Source organism: Crocodylus siamensis, chromosome 1, assembly GCF_052110815.1.
Source record: "Crocodylus siamensis isolate JL-2025a chromosome 1, ASM5211081v1, whole genome shotgun sequence".
NCBI lineage: Eukaryota > Metazoa > Chordata > Crocodylia > Crocodylidae > Crocodylus > Crocodylus siamensis.
In genome coordinates this window covers 221962112-221977277 of record NC_143395.1, presented here as the reverse complement: position 1 = coordinate 221977277, position 15166 = coordinate 221962112, and positions in this window count along the sequence as shown.

Genomic DNA, 15166 nt, shown 5'->3' with positions numbered 1-15166 from the left:
GATTTTTACAATGACATTTTTTGTGGAGCAATTTATCTGTAATGTGAAATAGCTAAATTTGATTTCTGACCCCCTGAAGTAAAAAAAAATAAAATCTATCCCATTTCTACTTCTTTGATTCACCCACTCCTAGTTTATGTTAATGACCTGCCTGACTTCCAAGAGGAGTAATCCCACAAAATATCTGTTTAAAGACTGCAATAGGTACTGATGTTCCACTATGCTGAGTGCAACACAACCACACATAAGGTTGCTGTTCTTTTGCTGCAGAGCTTATAAACAAGGTAATGGCTGATCAAAATTTAAGTACCCAGACCTGTAAACATTACCATATCTCAGCTTCTCTCATGTATTTATCTTTAAAGCCACTTTGATTCAATAAAATATAATCCCCTGTGTAGGAAGAAAAAAAGAAAAACTGATGCATAAATGATTGTGAATTATCCAAGGTCATGCAAAAAGTCTGTGGCAGAGCTGAGAAGGCAAATCTGTCTAGTCCCAGTGTATTCCTTAACCACAAAACTAGCTTTCCTCTCCAGTTTCTTTTAAAATAAAGCTGGGCTATAAAAAGGGGGGCCACTAAACCTACTGTTCAGAGATCTGCAGGTAAAGTGAATATTTTCTGACCTGTACCTGTATGACCTGTACCTGTACCTGTAGTATGGGATACTTAGATATCTAAGTGTACTCAAATTGGGCATTCCTAGAGAAGATAACACAGTTGAAACCTTTCTGCTAATGTAAAACTACATATATTTTTCTTTTTCCTGGTACCTTTTAGCCTGATACTTGGCTGGTATACATTAGATACAGTTCTACCACCTTCAGTATCTGCCCACTGTTCTTGGATTTCTCTTTTTTGATCAGTCTGCAGTCCCACCAAGGAATGAGCTCATGTCACCAAACTATTCACATCTTCATTTCCAGTCTACCCCTGCTTGGAACCTAAGTTTCTGGCCCTGCAGATGGTTGGACCTCTCAATGCCCAGTGACATTGTGCAATGCCTGTGTGCATACCATAGATACCTGTGCTACTTCATGCCAATTCATCTCCATTATATGCCTTTGCAGACTTTCCTTTCTTTGAAGTAGTTAATTGATAACTATGTAAAATTGCCAACATTGCTGGATGCATCTTCTTTCTCTGTATGTTCAATTGTATCTGCTTTCTCTTTTGACTGGATTATTTATATTTGTTTCTCTTTTAGCTTTGAAGGGACAGTGCAACGTGTAAGATGTCATCCATCCTCGGTGGCTAGTTTTCAAAATGGCAGCTGCCTGCTACTGCAGACATTTAGCTGGAGTTACCACTGTCTCATTGGTTAATGAAGAGAGACCTTTTTGCACATGATTTCTTTTTGTCCAGTTATTTCTTTACTGCAAAGTTGTTTTTGCAATGTGCTAAGTGCATTTGGAGGTAAAACTGAGTTCTGCTTCCTGTAAAAGTGAAGTTTCAACAGCTTACCCCAATGAGTTCTTGGAACTGGACAGAACATTTTTTTGTAAATGTTATGACTCCATTATACCACTAGACTGACATTGTTGTGAAACCTATGCAGCAGAATGGTGAACATCAGGCCCCATATGCTTCATGTCCATATTGCTCTTGGGAGCATTGTCTTTTGTCCTTTCACATCTAGCTTTCTAGCTTGACACATGTTTTAGGGCACTGCTGTATTTCACTTGGGTTGCATCATGCTATGTGGGCCAGAGGCTGATCTGACACATGGAGGAATTCAGCAGAGGTAATTGCTTAAGATTCTTTTTTTGGTTAAAAGGGGTCTGAGCATAATCCTTTTTTGAACTGCCTTTTAGTGATTTATTTTTACTTATTTTTGCTATTCAGTTGCATGAGACTCTTAAAACTCACATAGCATATCTGCCATCATGTTTTACAACTAAGAGCAAGCTTTATTAAGCAGACTTTCTGGTAACGTAACACGTACTGTAATCTGGATTGCCCTGTACATGACTCTGTAGGTCTACAAATTGGGGCCTGCTGTTTATTTATTATCCAGTTCTAATCTTACAGCTCCATAAATCAGGAGTAACTCCAGTGCTGTAGCAAAGGGGGGGGGGAGGGGAAGCACGGTGACTGCCCCAGGTGCCGAAGAAAAGGGGCACCAACAAGCACTGCGCAACTGGGGTGGGGTGTGGGATGGAGCCACAAGCAGCTCGTTTGGGTGTTGTGGGGATGTGGGGAGGGTGGCTCCCACCACTGTGTGCACTCCTGGGCAAGCATGGGGGGGGCACGTGTCCCCCAGATCTGTGCATGGGGTGAGGGCAGGCTGCCAGTGCAAGCTTTGCCCCAGGCACCAAACTTCCTTGCCGTGGTACCGAGTAACACCATTGAAGGTAACCAGATTACACTGATGTGAAGCAAGTAGCAGGTTTTAGGATACTTTCAGGAAATACATACAGACATTACATTTAAATCAGCTGTCAGTCTTAATGTCCATTTACGTAGGCATTCGGAGGGTTTAAATTGGGCCAAAATGGCCCTGTGTAGGTCCTAACTTAGATCAGAAACAGGTTAACCCAATCCAGTGAATGTCTGCACATGTTTGGAGCACAGCTCTGGACTAGAAAAGTTCAACCACTTGCCCCAGCCACAGGGCTATACTCTTCCTACCGCTTCTCTCTACTCTGTCCCTGCTATTTTTAGCCCCCCAACTCTCCACCCCCAGATGGACAGCCCTCTCTGCAGACCTGCTAATCCTGCCCTTTTCCCCGGCAACCCCAGTAAGTCTTCTGAGACTCATCAGCCTCTGTAGTGACCCACTACCCCCTTGATTCTATCCGCTCTTCTTTCTATTCTGAGTTCCTGTATGGACCAATGACTTGAAGTTACAGCAAGTAAATTTAGATTGAATATCTGGAAAAATGTCTTATTGACATCTTATAGAAGCAGGACATTTGCTGCCATGGTTCCCCTGCTTTACCTGTGGCAGGTTAAGGTATTAGGTCTGTGTTGTGTCAGGGTTAAGCATAGTCTTATGTAGACGTTAGATCAGGGGTGGGCAAAATGACAGATCCAGGTGGTGGCCAGACTTCATTTCCCAGAACTGTGGTTTTCATGGAGACCCCAGGAGCAGCAGTGGGGTGTGCAGGCAGAGGATTTCAGCTCTGCCCCGACTTCGGCCCACGCTGTCACTACTGCAAGATCCCAGCCCCAGCCCTGGAGCAGCTCCCCACCCAGACACATACGCTGCCAGTGCTGCTGGGGCTGGTCTCCATGGAAACCATCACCCTGTGCTGCCATGGCACTGCTGCTCCTGGGGTCTTCATGGAAACTGGCCACGGCAATGTGGGCAGGGGTTGCTAGGAAATGGAGCTGGCTAGAGGCACTATCTGGCCCACAGGTCAGACTTTGCTCCTCCCCCCCCTTTAGATTACAGTTGTATGGGATGGTTTGGATAGGGATGATCCTGCCTTAGGCAGGGGGTTGAACTAAATGACCTCTGGAGGTCCCTTCCAGCCTGACTTCTCTGTGACTTGTACTGAGTTCCCCACACAGCTCGCAGCTATGCTTAATGTAAGCCACATGATTTTAGACCAGGCATGGTAGACAGGAGGCTCCATTTTGAGACAGTGTAGTCTGGGCTGGATTATGGTCTCTGGTTTTGCTGCTTTTTGCTACTAATCTGTTGTGTGACCTTGTGAAAGTAGCTTGTCCTCCATGTGTCTCTTCTTTATTCCCATCTATAAACCACACCATTTCTATATTTTTTATTGCTTTTCTGAAGAATAACTCTATATTTGAGCCACACATGGCAGAATGGGGCCCTGATTTCACTTTGAGCCCTGAACTATAATGAATACTTTGAACTTGTTGGTAAGCTTCATTTAAAAAAACAAAAGTTTTTTTAAATAACTTTGGTAAGCTCTACTTTAAAAAAACCCTTCCAATTTCCTGCAAGAATTTAATTTTCTTTCTTTTTCCCTTCTTCCCCTCTCTCCAGTGTCAAGAACTGTAAAAAAAAATGAAAAGGACATACTTTTGTTCAGATTTGTTTTTGAAAAAGCCATTTCCTGTCCAAAATGTTTGTGACAGAAAAATTGGATCAGCTCTAATAATAATATTCATTTCAAGATAATTTGGAGCTGTTCTTCCAAACCTCAGGTTCTGCCTGCAGCCCATCCCTAATTTTCCATTGACGGAACTATACGCCATAGTAAAAGAAGCACCAGCAGATGATTTAACTTATCATTTTGAAAGAATGCACATGTAAAGTCCCTTTTAAACTAACCACATGTTATGAGAAATAACATACTGGATTTGGAACATACCTATTTTTTAGTCATCAGAGCTGTAACTTAATATTTCCTGCTGGTGTTCTTACTGAACTCCTAAAATCTTCACCATATGATAGCTATGTGGATTTATGTCCTTACTGATAGCTTGATAGTCTGTAATATAGTCTGGTAACTAGTTGCACACAAATTTATCTGTTGGAGACTTCCCTCAAATCTAAATCTAAATTCTTTGTGTGCTGTCAAAGGTCACATTGGGCATGACCATATTCTTAAGCCACACAATACCCATGTCATATCAATCTATGTTTATTCTTATAATGAAATTTCTAGTAATGCCCACCAGAAGAGGTCAGAGAATACATCCTGAAACTTCTCACTCTTCATCTATTTTATCTATGCAAACAGTACCTTGTTGTAATGCCTCAGTGCCGATTATTTTTGTAGCATGCTAGAAGCACTTGAGTATGTTCCAGAGTGTATTGTAAGTGAAGCTGTCAGATGTTTACATAAAACCTATGAAGCTTATGGAGCCTGGTTTTTGCCATCCAACGCACTGTCTGTTAAAATCTACTCAGTACATGATCTTCTGGGTTATGATTCAAGATGGTTCTTCCCTTGGCCTTTCTCTACTAATTTTTTCTGCGTTAGGTGGTTTTCCTTCTCTTTAAAATGAGCGTAACTTTCCAAAACCTATTCCATCACCTTTCTTTGTTACTTTTGCCATTAACCATTTTGTGTTCTTCTGGTGACCTGTACTTTGAAATTTGCAGCGATTTTTATCGCTGGTTTCATTATCATTCGCTTTCACCATTTTCACAGTGACTTGGTTTTCACCTGCAGTTTTCCTAGGATTTAACATTTTTTATTTCATTTTTCACTTTGTTTTGACAGTGTTGTTCTTGTGGCCATTATAGTTAAAGGATAAGAGCGCAACAAGATTTATGTGGTGACATAATATCTTTTACTGTCCCAGCGTATTTAGTTGGGAGAGATGGCGAATAAGCTTTCAAACATCACATACACTTCATTTTATGTGAAATATGGGATTCTCTAGTTCTGGGTATTAATACTTCCTTGTGGTTTTGCCCTCTTCTAGCAACTTCTTTGAGAGGTTGGCCCCTTCTCGAGTAACATTTAAAAATGTTTTGAACTTTCTTACCAGCGGTTCTCATCCAAGAAAGTTTGTCTTCCTAATTTTGATGGAAAGGATGCACAAACAAACTCTTCAGATACTCCACAACGGGAGAAGTTGTTGCTTCTGTCTGAATGGTAGAGAAGCAACATTTAGTGCTGACAGATGCATGTTTCATTTGGATTTAATACTTTTTTTTCTACAAAATAATCTAATACTTTTCATAGATAAAATAGGAGTATTCAGGAATACTCAAACCCATTCAAGTCCATGAATCCTTCTATTTATTTCAATGGGCTTTTCATTATGCACTACACTGTGTGATACAGAAAAATCATCAGGGTTTAAGCCTGTGACAAGCCATAAAAAGTGGCCAGCATGTTATCAGTCTAACACCAAAATGGTGCCCATAATACAGAGAAAGGCAGCTCCAGTCTGTTCTCAGTATATGATGGGTCAGGGCTGCTGCCAAACAGACAGCCTTAGTTAGTTCATTTGGCATCACTCCCTGCTCCCAAGGGTTTGTGAAGAAGGAGGTCTTGGTGTTTAGTGTTTCTTCAGAGCCAAGGAATCTGATAGAGGTCACCTGCATCCCATATCAAACTAAATAGAATTGGGACAGTGAGTCTTCACAACACAGCCATCAATTATCTTATGCTAAAGCCTCACATATGTACAGCTAGCCAGTAGGGCTGTATGAAGCTTTGGATGGTGATTTGATTTGGAGGAGATTTGGTCCAATTCGGTGGCCAAATCTCCAAATCTGAATTGAATCAGGGGACCAATTTAAAGGTCCGAATAGATTCAAAGCTCTCTGAAACTTCAGAAAAGATTCAGAGAGTGTTGATGATTCAGGCAGTCCCTGGTGGCTGCAGCAGGGAGCTGCAGCCAACTCCGAGCTGGTAAGTACTCGGGGCAGGGGCTGGGGGCTGCGGGAGGGGACCATGGGGGGAACCCTGCCAGCCCCCATGGCCACCCCACTCCACCAGCCCCCCTGACCCCTGCCTGCTCCCCCAGACCCCACACAGATGCCCCTCTCAGGCCAGCTCTGGCCCTTTAAGAAAAAAAAAAAAAACAAGAAAAGCCCTGGGACTCAGCACTCCTGGTGCAGCCTTGGGGCTTTGCGGGGCTCATGAAGAGCCTCCCATGTGGTGCAGGGCAATGGAGGGCAGCAGGGATCACCCCTGCTGGCAGGAGCAGTGAGTTTGGGGATTTATTAGGTTGTTTTGTTTTTTTTTCCTTAAAGGGCCAGAGCTGGCCTGGGTGGGGCACCCATGGGGGGCGGGCTGGGGGAGCAATGGGGAGGTCAGGGGGCTCGTGGAGAGCCCCCCATGCAGTGGGGGGAAGGCGGGGTCCCCCTTGCCCAGCAGCAGCTGGTGATTTGGGGCTTTTTCTTAACAAGTGCTGAGAGCTAGATCGGGTGGGGCAGTCATTGCCAGGCTGGGAGAGTGGGTGGGGGATGGGCCTGGCTGATTTGGAGATTCAGAGATTCAGCAGTAGCCAAATCGAATCACTGAATTGAATCACTGTCCCACGAAATGGCCAAATCCAAAGCAAATACTAGGTGCTTTGCACGGGCCTACTAGTCACAGACATATGGGTATGATTTTCTCCTTACATTTTTCCTCCTTGAAGCATTCTGCCTTTATCTGGCTTAAGCACAACATCCCAGTGCACCACTGCATGGACTTCATGCTTCTATACTGCGGTTGCCCTCCTCTGGTACTTCTCATAGGAGAAAGGGTACTTACTACATGCTTCTTACTTTTATTTTGAGTCTTTGTTCTTTAGAAAATGCTATCTAGCATTTTCCTCTATCACTTGGTGCTAAATGCTTAGTGGCACTGGATTTATGACTCGGGTACCTTGTTCCAGGCGGACCCAAAACCTCAGACCATCCATGCCATCTCTATTCAATACCCAATTCTATACCTATCAGTCCTAGAGCTGCCACAGAGGGAAGGTATGTCTGGCCAGTACGCAAATTTCACCAAGGTTCTTTCTTGAATGTTAGATGCCAGCAGCCTGGAGTTTGAGGGCCAATGCCTACCACCACCCAGTGGGGTGGGTGAGACCAGCTGATGGTATGCTTTCTGTTCATGGTGGCCTCAGGTTCCTCACTCAGGGACCTTTTGCTGCTCTCAGATCTCTCCTTTTGTATTCTTTCTCCCCTCTGATGACTCTTCAATCCTGGGCATCATTGATTGCTTTCCCTGTAATCATCATACTGTCCATGTTCTGTCCTGTCAGAATATTCCTTTGTTTCAAAAAGCCCATCACATGGATACATCGTAACTTCCTCATTTACCAAAAAGAGAAATCCCAAGGGCTCTGCAGTTGGGCACTGTGACTTAATGCCACCTTATCTCATTTTATGGAACAGTGTGGTACATGGCTTCAGTTTCTCAGCCCGTATGTCTGCTGGCTTCAGACACAGAGGGTTTGAAGGAAATTTTGTCACAAACAGGCTTTTAGAAACCAGTTAACTCCTGCTGTTCCCATAGACCATTGCTCTAATGCACATCTACTTTACCTACAAACCAATTCCCAAAAGCAAACCTCTAAATATCATTTTCTAGGCATCAGTGCTGACCTTGTCAATTTATTCCATGCTGCATTTCAACTACCCTTGGTGTATTAAAAAAAATATTCTGCATGAATCCCTTATAGGCTAATCCCTTCCTTATAACTCCAGTCTCTGACATCTTGCTTTTGAATTAGTTACTATCATTTTGGTTGACCTTTTCAATCTCAGTAGTGTCCTTCCTTTCCTGTAATACAGCAACTGGAATTGAACTCTACTGCCTCAGCCTAGTCTCACATGCACCTTAAAGCCTAATGATAGTGATTCTGTTTACTCTTCAGACTCCAAAATAAATGCCTGTAACACTGCAGGCTTTCTTACCCCAGTGTGTTGCAAAGTATGTGCCTTTCAATTGTTTAATCATTAACAATGAATAATTTTGAAGACAGAAGTAGAGAGTTATAACTCAAACATGTCTGTTATACAATTATAACCCATTGCACAGCCAGAAAGGAGATGAGATGGAAATTTCCTTGTCCCAGATGCTTGCTTCCTTGACAGACAGGGATTGTGAATATTTTTTGAAAGTACATTTAATGTCTGTGGGAGGGAACTATCTAGCATTGTTCAATGTGATTTAATTAATAGAGTTGACAGAGTCCAAAAAAGTCATTTCCCTGTCTCCCAGAAAGAAGGCAACTGAAGAACCCATGTTTAACAGTACATAAGAGAAGGTATCTTCAGTGTTCTGATAAATATGGATGTGTCTCTCCTTTCAAAAGGCAACAAAAGGTTCATTGTAGGAGGGTAGGGAATGTTTCCCTCAAATTCATCTGGGGAAGACTCTCCTGCCACGACTTATGATGGGAGAAGAATAGAATTAATAACTCCCCTAACAAAATGCCCAATAAAGTGCAGTTAGATTTTAGCTCGTTCCCTTTATTGAACCAAGGTTCCCTTCATTGAACAAATTCCCTCAGATACATATGCAGAAATATGTGCCTGGCTTTTCAAGTGGCACACTGCTGCTTTTCAAGCATCCTGGAGCCAGCTTCTGAACCCTGCTCATTGCTCCTCCAGGGTTCCTGTTCCCACTGTCCTGTCAATGTCCTGGTGAACATCTTCTCCCCAGTAAGTAAGGTTTCTTTCCCACCTTTTTTGGTGTCAAGAAGTAATGGGTGGTGGGTGGGAGGGGGGTCCAGCTGTGTCTCGCTCACCTGTCTATGTCCCCTCACCCGGCTGGACTGCTTCTGTGCAGTTGTGGCCCATCCTGGGTCGTGCTGCCCAATGCTCCACACAACATCTCTTCTCTCTGTGCCCCTGGGGGGCAGCTCCTTACTCTGAGAGGCTTCCTTTTATATCCCACTGCAGGTTTGCTCACAACAGTTGGGCATTTGCCTGTGAAAATTAAAGTAATTAATCTCTGGTGTCAGCTTTTCCTCAGCTGTACCACCAGCATATTCCTGTGCTTGCCCCATTCTTGACCCTGCGGGGTTACTCTAGGTTACAGTGTCACCCTGTTACATTCATTTTACCATAAAGCTGTTGTAGTCCATGTCACAAACTTGTGTAAGTCTCTCACTATTTGCTATCTGCTTTAAGTTATGGATTTACATAATTAGAGAATTTATTAATAATACACTATGAAAAGGCCAGTTCTTGGCTTTTATGGCTATGGAGAGTGGCTTGAAAACATTACATCTCAAGTTTCTAGCATCAAAAGATGATTTTCATTTTAAAGGCATTCCAACATTGTTTTTCAAAACCGCTTGATTTTAGGGGTCTGTGTAAGGACTTTTGGGACTGGAAATAATTCATATTTACTCTCATGTTTTCTAGGAATTTCAGTCTAAAAAAACCCCAATGTATCATTTGTGAGATCTTATGCCTTGGGATTTAATCAAAAAATCCACTCAAATGGTTACTGTTTTAAAAACTCAGCTTCTATAATTGATATCACCTGCAGCTATTAATAGTTTAGAGTGATAACTACCTGATTTATGGGTATACTAAATATAAATTGCCCGTACAATTTTACAGGAACAATCAAAGCTGTTTTTTCAATCACAGTAAGAAATACCATTTGTGCATGTGGATGAGAGAACACTCACAATTCCTTAATGATATGGCTAGGTACAGACATTGAAAAGGCCTGAGGTGGAAATGATCTAATTTATTCAGTTTTCTGTAAGTGGCATAGTTTAGATCATTAGTGAACAGAACACACATTCGCCCTTTGGTCGGGGAGGGGGAGGAGTGTTGGGAGCAAATCTTAGACCAGGTTTTGCCATGTTTAAACCAGTCTATGTATACTGAACTTCTGTTCTGTTACAGATATAGACAAGTTTTATGTGCCAAACTTCTATTCTGTTATGGGAATAGATTAGTTTCTTATCACTTATACTGGTAAGAGTGTAATGTCTGTATCTGGCCTTGGACAACTTGTGGGTAGGAGTCCTGAAAAAACCCTACACAAAAATAGCTCTTTTAATGGATATCTTCAAACTTTGCAGCTGGGATGCTTTCTGATAATGAATCCTTCAATTTGTTTCTATAGATCTTTCAATAAGGTTTTTGAAAATTGTAGTCTGTATAACTATACAGAAAACAATTTTTTCATCAGTTTATTTCAGATCAGAAAACTAATGATTTTAATTTTACCTGAACTCATGAAGCATTCAAGAGTTTCTTATAAACATTATAATGAGCATGAAAGCTCAGTATGAAATGCAGCAGAGAACATAGGGCAGTGGTCTGGGCTCTAGCATGGCACTTGGGTTCAATTCCTTGCCCTGATACCACTTTCTTTAGGCTGTTTTCCAAGCAAGAAGACACTTAGTTTGCCTGTGACTCAGTACTTTTTATATAAAATGGTCATCAGAGTACTTCCTTGACTTACAGGAAGTTGAGAAGATAAATACCTTACCCTCTCACCAATGTTTTGAGATGCTAAAGAAATGAATGCCAATGGACAGGCTTTATTGGGAACATTAGATGTTCAAGTAGAGACTGGTATAAAGCTATACTATGGATGACTATGGGGTTAGTTACACTGCAGGCTAAGGAAGTGGTTTTAATGGTTAGTGTATATACAGGCACAAGTGAGTGGAAATATCTGGTGCAAAAAGGAGATTGTAAGCATGCTAATGAGAAGTATGCTCTAAATTTACATTTCCCCATAGTAAAACACATTCCTAACAGATGGTGAGAAGCAAATTGTTTCTTTGTAGAATGGGCAAGAACACAAACGAATCATCGAAGCACACTGCACTCACTGATTCTGCATGCTGACACCCTCATCTGTTAGTGACTTCTTTCTTCATATCAGAAGACCCATTCCACTAGTCAGTATGAGGGGCGTTATGGTGCCTCTTCACTGTCTCACTGTACCCCTCCTTTCAAGGTGGCTGAGAATTCTCCATGTCAAAGAGGCTGCTCTTGCCTTTGCTGGTAGCTGCTTATGCATTTTCTAATCATACATTCACATTTTATAAAATTGTTCAAGTGTTGCCTTCCTTGCAGGTGCAGCTCCTGGTCATGTAACTCTCTATTCTACAAGTTATGAGCTATCCTTTAAGGGCTCCATCCCTAGAAAGGATAAGGGAAGCAAAGCCCACCTGGTACTGAAGGACCAGAGTACCATAGTAAATAAATTGGCTATACAGTGACATAACTATATGCACTTTATGGTCCATCACTAACTAAAAGGTCAAGTGAAGCTGTGAAAATGTACCTGTTAAGATTTTTCCAAACAGCTTTTAATATATAGTTGCTCTGTGACATGTGAGATTACTTAGCAAATTGTATAGCATGCTGAAAAGCAGTTTAACACATTCTCCAGTGTGTGTTCAGTCTCATCAAGGACTTCTTCACCTTTCACCATAGTTGCATTGGGATAATGAAAGAACATCATAAACACAATTTCCTGGCAGCTGAGATAAGGATGCTAAAAGAGTGTTAACGTGATGGATACACAGCATATAAGATCATGCAGATGATTATATTTTCTTCAGAGAATAAATACCACTCAGTATTCAGACATAATATGAACTTTGACCTTAACATTTGACATTCATTGACTGGTAATATACCTAATGGTACTGAAAGTATGAGCATCAATGTACATTATCTGCATTAATGCAGAAATCTAATAAACCAGTACAATGCCAGAATCTGTAGCTCTTTGGGCTAGAATATTAACATTGTATGATCTTTTCCACAAAAGGACGGTATAAACCTCACAGAATGGTACTCCTTACATGTTGTGCATTTTACACCAGAGACATCACTTTGGCAGGAACTTTCTAGGTTACTGTAATTCAGATGTCTTATTTCCGAGATACTACACAATGTGGAAGAACAATACTGAGAAAACAGAGGTAGTGTTAACCCCAAATGTGTCAGCATACTTGCAGGCTTGCATCTGAGTCTGATGATGTTTGTTAATGATAACCGATACAACTTGTAGGTGGAAGATCTATGAAAATGGGATCGTGAAGGGAAGAATAAAAAAAAATGACATTCTAAGAGACCCTGGTTTTGGGTAGTGAATTAGATTTGACCTCCTGGTGCAGGCCAGTGACTCAGTGAATGATGTACGCTGCCCTCAAGTCTCTGGCCCAGAAACTGTTAAAGAAGCATGTTTTTGACATTTATAAAAGGAACTGATTACCTAAGGTGGTATAGATCTAAAGAACCAGAGGTCTAGCCCCCAGCTTCCTAAGTATGATGTGTAAAGTGGTTGCATTGTATTGATATACATAGATTCAATAGGGACTGATATTTAAATAATGGTTTTTTTTTAATATCAGTAAACTTTGATGGTCTCAGATGATAAGCTTCGCCCCCTTAGTGGGGGAATGGAGGGGCATGTGTAGTTCATTAGTACAAGAAATGGTAGCTTCAGATATTGAAGCAGCAAGACTAGACTCCTAACACCTGTTCCTTCACATACACAATGATCTTCCATTTTAATAGGCACAGTATAATAAATTTACATTTAATCACTGGGTTTAGCCAAACCTAGTTTGTGTACTGGACACTCAGCCATGGTCTGCTCAAGTATAGCTAGGAAAAGAAAAAGAATCTTTGTAATCAATACCTATCTAACTAGAGATTTCATTTGTTTCTCTTTTCCTCTAACTCCCTTCTCTTCATACATATTACTTTGGCATGTTGCTTGATCCAGGCCATTACATGGGTGAAATGGCTTCTTTATACCTTCTTTACACATGGCCTCCATGTGTGTATCATTTATTTGTGCTATGGTAGCACCTGGTGTCTTTGCTTTGGAATGAGGCTCCATTTTACACAAACATGCTTATATTTGATTGTGTTCTGCTTTCTCCTTCTATCTGTTTGCATGTTTGAACAGATTGCAGTACTTTTTTTGTCCCTTTGGTCTACGGAGAAGATAAGTTTTAGGCTTTGGACATTGCATTTCTGTTCTCCGTGAGTGGCTATCAGCTTCAGAAGCACGTTCCCTCCTTGGCATTTTTTCTGTGTGGCAGAGAGGTTCATAAACCTCTCTTGGCCATATGTCTGGAGTGGCTTCTTTTTTACAGAACATTCTTTTGGGACTATAATTCTTGTCTTGTCATTATTTTCTCTCTCTGACCTAGCCTCTATTAATCCCTATGTTTTTCAACTTGACTTCTCTCCAAGTTTCTGTCTTCTCTCTGACTCCGAAATCTTTCTAAATAATGGATAGCCTATCTTCATCAGACATCCCCTTCTTTATTTATTTTCCAATTTATTCACTTTGCCTATCACAATAATCTCTAGTCACGCACTCCCTATAAAATTTAAGAGGCCAGACAAAATAATTGGAAAGATAATATAAATACTGTACTCAGCAAGGGAAGCATCACACATAAATTACCAGGTGCCTGTGAGCTGTTGCTATTCTCAGTCACACTGATTTTCTTTTCCTTCTGTTGTGTCAGTGAAATCTCTTTTGAGTGGAACTGGTGAAACACAAAAAGTGATTAACAATTAAGTTTGCAAAATGACAAGCATAGTTCTGCTCTTATTTACGGGGTCGCATTATTTATTGTGTGAGCTGATTCAGTGTCCATTAGTTTATTCAGGACAATGCTTGAAGGTACTGAAAGCTTCCAGAATTTTAGAATAATAGTCTTTTCAATTGTTTATCTGAAATGCTTATCAGATTGTTTATTCAATTGTTCAATTGCAGATTCAATTGTTTATTTAAAATGTTTATCTGAAATGCTTGATAACCATCATTTGGTCAAAAAGGTTTTGGAGTTTTGTACAAGGAACAAAAATGATCTCATATAGCAAATGACTAATTGGACACCAAACAAGAAAAAGTGAACAGTTCTTACCGTACATACAATTTATAAAATCCTTACAAATATGCTTCTAGAAATAGGGTCATGCCATATATTGATGCTTTGTTTATAGGGGGTTAATAACAGATGTTACAGACATGGCTAGGATGTGTGGATATAAGCCACCTCCTAACTGGTAGGACTCCAGCAGTTGATTATTAATTTATTAAAATATCTTTTAGTCATTTATTAATGGAAACCTAATAAAAAGTGTGAAATTAGGACTTGTTTATGAACTGTCTGTGAAGAGCAAAATGGGACTACATTTATTAGCAATAAATCTCATGACTAGCTTTTATATTTGGACAGCATCACTAACTCCTGCTAAGAGTATTCGAATAAAAATGGACCTAGGCTGCACCATAAATTGACATATGCAGTAGGTTCAATAAAAGATATCACCTTGATATCACCTTGCCTCTTGCCTATTTCCTGAGCTATCACAGCTATAACATAAGCTACAACTCCCAAACTACCATATCCATTCTACCATTTTAATAGGCAGATATAGGCCCTGGACTCTGGTTGGAAGAGAAAGGGTTAAGTTCAGAAAATATCTCCAGCTTCATGCCCTTAAGTTATATGAGATAGGTGTAGTTTTGAGAGGGATATAAGTAATTCCCTCTATCACCTCAAAGTCTTGCAGAGAATTTCTTTGAGAGAAAAGGGGGAAATTGCTAAAAGGAGTACCTCCAGGTAATGTTTCAGTTCAAAGTAAGAGACCTATTTTAAATAATGGATGTTACATAAAATAGGTGGAGTCTGAGGGGGTTTTTTTTGTTAAATATGCAGGCCTCTCTTGATTTTTTTCTTTTTCTATTTCAATAGGAAACACCATACTAAAGATCTTGGTATTTTTCCTTGATAGGAAAATTGTCCCCATTTGGACTGGCCATGTTC